We start from the raw sequence: 10,949 nt of genomic DNA on the forward strand, positions 1-10,949 counted from the left end.
GTGCCTGCAGACCCAGCAACTCGGGAGGCTGGGGAAGGAGAATTGCTTGAATCCAGGAGGCCACTGCACTCCACCCTGGGTGACAGAGAGAGACTCTGTCTCAAAATAAATAAATAAATAAATAAATAAATAAATAAATAAATAATAAAAAATCCTTTTCTGAAAAAAAAAAGACAAAAAAGTAGTAATTAACATATGCTACTGGAATATAGTATAGTTTCACTAAGGACAAGTAATGATAGGGTAAAAAAACCGAGGCATATAAAATCTGGGTTTTACTAAGGCAATTGTCAAAGTTCCTCACATATTCCTTATGAGAACTTGGAAACATATGAGGTAGATGATGATAAATTAGCTGAATTTCTAATTGGCTGACCAACCTGAACCAAAGAATTAATAATAAAATTTTTTATCACCTTTAAGAGAGGTCTTTAGCAGGTAAAGAACTCTGCCCTCAGCCCTGCCTAGACAGCATTTTAGTGAAAAATTTGCATGAAGGCAATGCCAAAATTATCAAACTTGTATGTTTATCAAATGCATAGATTTGATATTTATTGGATGACCAAATCAGGATTTTTTAATGTCAACAGACTAGAAGCAATCTTACAAAATAAAAATACAGATACATGTAAAGTCCTACCAAAAAATATTCTATTAAAGAATTGAGAAAGTATGATTTTAAGAACGGAGAGAGCATGAACAAAATAATTCAACAATTTTAGTTGACAAGGAAACCAATAGTAAAATAGGTATCATACATACATAGTACTTGGATGCCACAACCCATTCTAAATGACTTATATATATACATTAATTTAATTATCTTCAGAATTGTGTAAGATAGACACTATTATTAACCCCATATTAGAGATGAGGAGACTTAGGCCCAGAGTGTTTACATAATTTACTCGGGTTACCCAGCTGATAAACTGCAGAGCTAGGATCTAAACACAGGAAGGTGAGCCCCAAAGTTAATCTTCTTAACTAGTAAATTATTATAAATTAACAGTGTAATGTGGTTGCCAAAGAAGCAAGTCTACTCTTAAAGTACATGCTTTAAAATCAGAGAGGTAACTTGGTCTTCTATACTAGTTAATACCTAATTTGGGGCACCATGCTTGTCAGAAGAATGTGGATGAACTAAACAAATCCACAAGTGGGCTATGAGTTCTGTGAGGAGATGTGAACGAAAACAATGACACAAAAGTCACTAGCAGAGGTTAAAGACTGATATTTTCTAACACTCAGTGGAATATAAGTATCTTCAAATAGTTGAAAACCCACAATACAGAAGAGACAGTGAGGACACAATTTCTAGTTCAGTGAAAGAAATAATTTTATAAAAATTAGAGTTGTCCAAACATGGAGAGGTGTGTGCCTATAACCCCAGCTACTTGAGAGGGTGAGGTAGGAGGATCACTTGAGCCCAGAAGTTCCAGACAAGCCTGAGCAACATAGAGAAATTCTGTCTCAAAAAAAAAAAAAAAAAAGAATTGACCAAATATCTTTGCCTAAGAAACTATGACACTATAAATAGTCTCTCCAAAAAATATACAAATATGCATAATTTTGCATAATATTTCCAAGAGTTCACAAGCCTACTTTCATATGTATTCATGCCGCACACCTAGAGTCATGTATCCCAGATTAAAATGGAAAGGATTTAAGTATGAAGAGGTGAGTGTATTTGATTCTCTTTAAAATCTACTACAATTTAAAATTCTATGATCTAAAAGAACTCTCAATCTATGCTTTCTAGTTTCTTCTGAGATCCATTATAACACATATTGCAATAAGAGTTTAAAAGATGATGACAAGGAAGTACATCCCACTTCATCAGTTATATTGAGGGCACACAGCTCAGTTAAGAATTTTAGCTGCCAGAGAAAAACTTCCATGTGCCACTTGGACTACACATTCACAAGAGTGGGGGTGGGAGGAATTACATGATCACAAAATGAGAATATGAAGTATTACACACTAGAAAAATTCAGCTTTCCTTTTTAAACACCTAGAAATGAAGAGAACTGAAAAGTAAGAGTTTAGTAAGTCTTGAACCTTTTATTAACAAATGTAAGGGCCACAGTGCTCAAACTGCAACTGCACAGCCAGAACAACGCTACAGACACCATGTCTACTCTTAGACTAGACTAGTTACAGGCACAAGATGTTCTAATAAATAACAAACACATCCAGAGCCAATACACAAGTGTGACAGAATCTGGGGTTTAGGCATTTGATTTTTTTCTTGGTGCTGTCTGAGAATGGACACTGCCATTAAAGATTAATTATAGTAATCTGATAGTGATAAAGTTTAGCTAAATAACAGGCTAACCAATTAAATGGAAAAGGAAGCTGCAATATAGATCAATTAAACTATTTTTATGTTGACTTTTAAAGAGAGACAGGGACATGATTATGCCATATAGAAAACAGATGAATATATATTCACGAGCTGAAAAAAAAGCAGGTAAATAACTTTATTTATTAGGCGAAGATAAATTCAAGCCATGAAGAGAAAACACATGGCCCAGAAAAAAAAAAAAAATAGGTTGTGCAAGTCAAATGAAAAGACACAAAACTCAGATCTCGGGGAGACAAGGGAAGGAGAAGGCTGAGCTGAAAGAGAGCCTTACTGAAAGCAAGCAAATAAGTGAGACAGGGAGTCTGTGCCCTCTGAGATGGAATGAGGAAAAGATAAAAGTATTCATGGGCTCAAAGGTAGCTTCAGCAGTGAATATGGAAAAGGAATGAGCCCGTTCACCGTCTCAACACTAACAGGGAAATAATATAGGGTCTTTTTCTAAACCAGCATCCATGGCAGTCAATAATAAAAGTGCCTAACTAATGCAAGGCATTTAATACGTGGAGAATTTTCTTACGATTGCATTCCATACATTAGTCCATTCACTCCCCGAAACACACCGAATAGGTGGATGCATCTAATTTACAGATGAAGAAACCGAGATCACACAATGGAAGATAGCACAGGCTGGTAAGAGAGACTGGGACGCTCATCCACTTCGTTGTACTGTCTCTCAGCGAGATCCTAGGAAAACCCTTACACTTCTTTGTGAAGACAGACCTTGGCTTTCCAGATTTTCTCAAAGGAGTCTGGGCCCAAAAAGCGATCCTCTACTTCAGAGAAAAGTTCCTTTATGGGGCATATGAGGTTCTTCCAAGCACACAAAGCTTAGAAACTCTTTAAAAACAAACACCTGGTGGAGACAGAGGCGTGTGAGTCATGAAAGGAGAAGGGAAAAATCGGAAAACCAGATTTAGAAGCCATCCTTTGAAGAGAACGAGAAAGTAGAAAGCAGCCCTTCCCCTCTTCCACGAGGCGTGACTCAGGGACGTTACCTCCCCCGATTTGCTCTATGCACTAAGAGGGTGACCCTCCTCTGCTTTCGACTCTGGCCCAGACACTCACGGGTTACCCGGCCAGGCCTGGAGAAGCCAGGTCTAAACAGATGGGACTCGTGGGGGAACAAGGGGGCCCCTGGGTGCAGGGAGGGAAACCTACCCAGGAACGCGCCCGGCCGGGTCCAAAGGCCCTCCGCGCGGCCCGCGCCGTCGCCCCAGACCTTACCGCCTTCGGCTGCAGAAGAACTGGCGGCCAAGCGAGGCTGTCGGGCCGAGCCAGGAGCGCGTCTTCGGGCGCCGCCGCTTCTGTGGCGCCAGCGCTTAGGCGGCGGCCGGGTCCCGGTGGACTCACACCCGGGGAGACGCGGCCTGCCCGGTCAAGGCCCAGGAGTTTGAGGCCCCGGAACGCCGACCGTGCGCGCGCCCTGGAGCCTGCCCAAAGAGGAAGGGTCAGGGCGCGCCCCGCGGGTCGGGCAGCTGCGGCAGCGCCGCAGCCGAGATCGCTGCCGATTTCGTCCGCCCTCTCCCTGCCCAGCTACAGCCCCGCTTCCCCCGCGCGAGCTTTGGCGGCGGAGCAGCACAGTGCGCGCCGATTGGCCCTCGGGATGTGCAACGCCAGGCGCCGCTCCCCACGGATTGGCCGGGCCTGCCCTGCGTGCACGGAGTAAACAAACCCCGCCCCCAGGCTTCCCTTTGAGAGTAGGGGGCCAACAGACGGAGGGGCGGGCCTCGTGCACTCAGCCACCGCCCCTTGGTTCCCCTGTGGCCTCCCTGGGAGCCCTCCGCAGGACCCGACCACCCCGCTTCCCCGCCGCCTCCAGGGACAGCTGCGGGCCTGAGGCCTAGAATTTTAGACACACTTCCTTCATCACTCCTATCTCATCCCCCCTACTCCCACCCTGCGACTTGGGTGGGAATCTCTTTTCCAACTGACCCAGAAGCCAGAAAACCCAGCTCTCTTGGAAGGAGGGGGACTGGGGCAGTTCCATTTCGGTCCCCAGGCCTTTGCGGGGTCGCCCTGGGGGAGCATCAATAAGGGACGGGGGGCGAGTGATCGTGATTGAGGCTATGCGTGGGGCCAACTGTGGGACACCTTGAAATTATTCAGACAATGGGTTAGAGACCACTGGGAATGTGGAGGTTCTTCAATATCCAGGCAAGTTAATACCCAAACCAGGACAGGTCATTATGTCCCGCGGAAACTGCACACACCCCAAATACCCGTACACTTGGTTCCATATGAAAAGATTTTGTTCATTCATTCGTGCCGATGTGAAAAACCCTGTGTGAACAGCGCGTTAAAACGATTAGATCTTTCTCATTTTACTCCAATCAAATTTTATAGATCTTCTATATGCCACTTTGTTTGTTTTTGAGACGGGGTCTTGCTCTCACCCAGGCTGGAGTGCGGTGGCAGGATCACGGCTCAGTGGAGCCCTGACCTCCCAGTCTCAGGTGATCCTACCACCACAGCCTCCCGAGTAGCTGGGACTACAGGCCCGCGCCACCACACCCGGCTGTTTCGCCATGTTTCCCAGGTGGTTCGGAACTCCCGGACTCAAGAGATCCTCCCGCCTGGGCCTCCCAAAGTGGTGGGATTACAGGTGTGAGCCACCGCGCCCGGCCCCAAACACTATTCTTGACGTGGAGAGACATCAGTGGACAAAATAGAGACAAAAACTCCTGCCTTCATGGAGCTTACATTCTAGCAGGATGGGAAAGATAATATGCAAAAGAATACGCAAAACAAAAACTATATTACATGCTGGTATGTGTGCTATGGGAAAAAATATATATAAGCAGAGGTGTTGGAGGAATGGCTTCAGTCCTAAATAGAGTGATCAGGGAAGGTGGCACGGAGAAGGTGGTATTTAAGCAAATGCCTAAAGGAGATGAGATAGTTAAGAGAGCACTTTCAGATCTTTCTCTGGGGCAGGGTGGAGAGACAATTGTATGCATGATTGCATGTAACTAGTCCTGAGAGTCCAAGAATGTCAAATGCAGTACTCCACTGACTGATTCTAAAATGCAAAAAAACCCAATGGAGTGATTACTTCACATTCTCCAGTAACAAATCAATAAAAATTTAGTTTCCACCAAAATTTTTCTTAAAGTTATATTCAACAAATACTTTTCACTCTAGGTACTACATACACAAAAATGAGCAAGACAGACAAAACATCCACCCTCAAGGAACTCAGTGTAGCAGAGGAAATGGATTGTAAACCACCTCAATTCAATGTGTAAATAACCATGATGGAAGTGCACACACAAAGTGCTTGGGCTAATATAGGGAAAGGGGTCGCTGTCATAGAGGAGCTGTAACTATCTTAGGATCTCTTTATCTATAAAAGATAGTACTAAAAGATTCAGTACTAAATTTGGAGTGAAGTTATGGCTATCAGGGATTCCCTAACCTCTTTATAGGTCAGAGTCTGAAGATACTAGGTTGAACCATATGAAATTGCTGATATTGGGCAATTTTCATATGGTTCAACTTACTCTCTTGCAGAGGTAGTATGAGGATTTTGCTATGTAATGCATGTAGTAAGGGTTCCATAAATGATGGCAATTATTATATTCATTGTATAATATAGATTTTGAAAAAAAGATTTAAAAGTCAATGTTTTATAACACCTTCCAACGCCATTACATAAAATGGGCAGTGAAAGTTTCAAATTTTCCATATCCTAGTTTGATTTAGTTGTGAATTTCCATGACCTAATCAGGGCATGTTGTAAAAGACAGTAAATGTTAGTTTCACAGCAGGCCAAGAAATTCAGAATAAGGAGGAACAGCTTGGTTTTTAAGCCAAAAACTGAGAATTCTCCAGAACAGAATAAATTGTCAAGTTGCTACAGGGAAGAAAATTCATGTAAATCAATTTTTCATTCCCACTCATAGTTCCAATTTAGCAATTTGCACAACAGTCAGCTTTCTGTCTTCTTTCTTATTTCCCCATTAAGGGATCTTATTTCCTTTGAAAACGAAAATAAAGTTTCCACCATCTCCAGTGCCAGAGAGTAGACATCTGAAATGTGACAGAACATTTATTGATTCTGCAAACACTTATTAAGCACTTATTGTATGCCAAGAACTATGCAAGGCATTGGCAATACAAACACAAATGTCCAAAGAGCTCCATTCATTGGCATTCCTTATGCTTGGAACAATCCCCCAGTTCACCCACAACTCACCTGCACATGCCTTCTCATCTAAACTTAAACAGCACTTTCTCCAGAAAAGCTTCCCCTGAGTCCCCATCTCCAACTGTTTTCCCATAAAATTTTCTTTGACTTTCCAACATTCATTAAACTTGTAATTACTCACTTGCTACCTGCATCCCATTAGACTGTAAGCTTCTAGAGTCAAAGTCATATCATTCTATTCACTATCATCTCCTCAGTGCTTAACGGAAGTTCAATGTTTTTATTGAATAGATGAGAGTCCACAGCCCAGCAAATTTGGAAAGAGGAGAGAGGTATAATAAAGTCTACTCTATTTAGAAATATGTGGGCCACAGAATAGCCAACACAAAGAGGGTTGTGAAAAAGACGGGTCCATTACAGTTAAACCTGAGGCATTTCCATGTGCTGCCCCCTCTCCTGGCACTGGATACTGCTTTTGCAGGTGGAAGTACCAGACTCCTGCACCACTGCCTCTCAAACTTTGAGGTGCACAGTAATCACTTAGGGAATCTTACAATTCAGTCTGTAAGGTGTGGTTTCAATTCTGCATCTCCAACAGGCTTCCAAGTGATGCTGGTGCTGCCTCAGCAGCCAAAAATCACACTTGGAGGAAGAAGGTCCTTAGTGACACCTTTTATCACACGAAAAGATATGCAGTTGTCAGAACAGTTTCAGATTTTTTTTTTAAATTATCTTCTTTTCACACCAAATCCATCTAGTGACTGACAAAAGAAATAACACTTATAAGTGTTAAATCTGGGTCTTGCTTCTAGAGACAATCCTGTTATGTGCAGTTTAATCACCTTAATAGGACAGAGTAGAATCGAAGCCTCGGAATTTCCTCAGGGAGGGATTCAACCTCTCCCCAGTTTTCTGGAATGACTCCATTAGAGCAGTAGAAAGGTTTCAAAGTCACCCTTAATAAAAGTAACCCCTTAATATCAAACCTAAAATATTTTTAGGATAAAATATTTTATTCACCCTAAAAAATATAAAGTAAATGTGAGATATGAGGAATCATGATAAACCCTCATGTACCTGCTGAAGCAACATATTATTAACACCATTGAAGCCTCATGTGCCCCCTACCAGTGTGTCCCCACAACTTTCCCTTTCCAAAATAACATCTTAAATTCTGTGTATAATTTCCATGTTCTTCTTTATAATCTTAACACACGTGTATGTATATCCAAATAATATATTGCTTAGCTTTTCATGTTTTTGAACTTCATAAATTTAGAATAAAATTTATTATTCATCTGCCAATTTTTTTTTTGTTCAACATTTTGTTTAAGAGGGTCATCTATCTTGATGGGTGGTCATTCATTTTCACTAATGCAAAAATAACATTTACGTACTCCATTCTATTTTATTATTTTTTTTAATTTTATTTTGAGACAGACTCTTGCTCTGTTGCCTAGGCTGGAGTGCAGTGGCACAATCTCAGCTCACTGCAACCTCTGCCTCCCAGGTTCAAGTGATTCTCTTGCCTCAGCCTCCCAAGTAGCTGGGATTACAGGTGCGCACCACCAATCCCAGCTAATTTTTGTATTTTTAGTAGAGACGGGGTTTCACTATGTTGGCCAGGCTGGTCTCGAACTCCTGACCTCAAGTGATCCACCTGCCTTGGCCTCCCATAGTGCTGGGATTACAGATGTGAGCCAACATGCCCGGCACATAATCCAGTCTCTTATTGAAAGGCATTTGGGAATTTTTACCTTTTTTCATATTCTGATGCTATGAATATTCCTGTCTCCTTTGTACATGTGAAATTTTCCATAGGGTCTTAGATTATGAACAGGGGTGACAGTCAAAATATTTAACAACTGGTAATGCACAGATCTTAGCTGGTTCTCCTTCCCCACAAACACCCTGACACAATTTCTTACATGCAGTTGGTTTATTTTGGGAGATGATTCCAACGAACTGGAGTGGGAGACGGCAAGCGTGAAACATGAAGGAGGAAAAGCCAACCCCATGTGTTATGGGTTACTGAGATGTGTTACTGAGATGATCACTGCTGGAGGCTACTGAGGCTTGATCCTGGACGGAACTCTCCAAGAAGTTTTGAAGAGCACACTTCAAAACTGTCCACTTGAAGGACAGAAGAGGGGCATATTTACACACTGGCTCCCATCCTCGCTGTGAAAAAGTTGCTCTGTCGGGTGTCAACTCTCTAGTACTTCAAGGTTTGGACATGGGTGAAAATAACAGAGCAAGTTCAGACAAGTATTCCAAGCTGAGAGGCAAGGAAATCCTAGTCCAGAACGGGAGATATGGTAAGGCACAATGAGGCAAGGTGTTGTCAGCATACACCGGGGCAGCTGTTTGCTGCAACAAGTGGAATAAAAAGGTGGGCCAAGATGATAGGAAGTGGGGCAAGAGGTGACCAAAACTGATATAAATAATTGAGTGATAAATTAATGGAGGATAAGAGACAGCTCTTCCATACAGTAGAATTCAATTAATAAATAAAAAGGCATAATGGAAATAGAAAATCACCATTACTAGGCACTCAACACCGGAATGATTGTTGCAGGAGAAAACTATCCATGGACACTAAAACTAGTGAGTGAAGAGTGTGATGGCAAACCGGATATTTACATGGTCTCAAAGTATCTTCTCAGAAAATTCTTAATAACTACTAAAGAAAAATAGTAATCTTACAGTGGAAAAATCTGGAAGACACTATCTTAATCTATCTTAATCAAGTGATCAAGGTTAACATCATCGGTAATAAGACACAGGGATATAGCTTCATGATAGGATGCACTGAGAAGTCCACAATATCACTTCTGCAGTATTTTAACAAAAGTGCAAAACCTCAATCTACACACAATAAAAAATCAGGCAAAGCCAAAGTGAGGAACATTCTATAAAATAACTGCCAGTACACTTCAAAAATGTCAAGGGCATGAAAAAAATAGACTGAGGAACTGTCTCAGATTGGAGGAGACTAAGGAGACATGAAAATTAAATACAATGTGGGATCCTGGACTGAATTCTGAACGAGAAAAAGGACATCACTCAGAAAACAGGCAAAATTCAAATAAGGTCTGCAGATTAGTTAAGACCACTGTATCAATGTGAATTTCCTGATTTGAGTAATTGTATTATGGTTATACATGATGTTAATTAGGAGAAGCTAATGAAAAGGGAACTCTCTGTACTATTTTTACAACTTTTCTGTAACTCTAAAATTGTTTCAAAACAAAAAGCTAATGATTAAATACCAGGGGATCTTATTAAAATACAGATTCTCATTCAGTAGGTCTGGGATAAGGCCTGAAATTCTGCTTTTCTAAAAAGCACCTAGGTGATGTTGAGACTGCTGGTCCCAATGACATATTTGAGTAGCAAGACTTTGTTTCCCCCAGTTGTACTGAGGTATAACTGACATAGAATAAACTGTACATAAAGTGAACAATGTGATGAGTTTTGATGTATGCATACACCCATGAAACCATTGCCACAATCAAAATAACGAATTTATTATTGGGAGACAATTCTAAATAGGTTTCTCATTTCTGTTTGTGTTACAAGCAGAGACACTGTGGCTTTTGTTGTAAGACAGAGATGGTGTCTCCCTCCACAGCAGAGGGCAGTTTTGTCCAACGATCAAACATCGTGAAAATAATTTTCCTCTGGGACAAGCATCAGAGAGGTTTACTTCCACTCTATTATGAAAGACTCAGGTCTCCTGAGCCTGAGGTTCTTCAGCTTTACCACAAACCACTGCATTCACAGGATGAACCTGAAATGCTCCTCACAGGACTTACGAGGCAAGGAGAACCAACGTAAATATGAAGATAACTGATGCTTGCTATGCCATGAGTAATAAAGGCTTTAATCTCTGAGGCAGGAGTCCCATATCTTTTGTCATCAGTACAGGTTGAGCACCCCAAATCCAAAACTCTGAAATCCTAAATGCTCTCAAATCTGACATTTTTAATTAAAAAATTTTTATTACTAGAGACAGTGTGTTGCTTGCCCAGACTGGAGTGTGGTGACATGATCATATCTTACAGTGAACTCCTGGGTTCAAGTGATCCTCGGGCCTCAGTCTTCCAAGTGGCTGGAACTACAGGCATGATCATCATGCCTGGCTGATTTTCTTACTTATTTATTTTTTTAGTAACAAGATCTCCCTATGTTGCCCAAGCTGGTGAAATCTGAGGCTTTTTAAGCACTGATATGATGTATGAAGGAAATGCTCAGATTTGGGTATCAGACTTCAAGTTTTCAGATTTTGGATGCTCAGTTGGAAAGTATATATAATAAAAATATTCCAAAATAAAAAAAAAAAATCTTAAACCCAAAATACTTCCGATCCCCAGCATTTCAGATAAGGGATACTCAACCTGTATCTATAAAACTGTGGGAGGCTAACTTGTTAGC

General features: G+C 41.4%; 1 protein-coding gene across 19 annotated transcripts in view; it reads right to left on the reverse strand.

Moving 5' to 3' along the window:
• TFDP2 (transcription factor Dp-2) overlaps positions 1 to 3,993 on the reverse strand; it is a 205,638-nt gene extending 201,645 nt beyond the window's left edge. For 4 of the 19 annotated variants that reach the window (XM_054480208.2, XM_063662279.1, XM_063662283.1 and 1 more), the window contains exon 1: positions 3,590 to 3,919. The gene's annotated coding sequence lies outside the window, so the exon portion shown is untranslated. Of the gene's footprint in view, positions 1 to 3,523 lie in introns of all 19 variants that reach the window. The other 15 variants (XM_054480210.2, XM_054480209.2, XM_063662280.1 and 12 more) reach the window with 6 other exon arrangements.
• Positions 3,994 to 10,949: the final 6,956 nt, after the last annotated feature.

This window comes from Pongo pygmaeus, chromosome 2 (assembly GCF_028885625.2).
Source record: "Pongo pygmaeus isolate AG05252 chromosome 2, NHGRI_mPonPyg2-v2.0_pri, whole genome shotgun sequence".
NCBI classification, from domain to species: domain Eukaryota; kingdom Metazoa; phylum Chordata; class Mammalia; order Primates; family Hominidae; genus Pongo; species Pongo pygmaeus.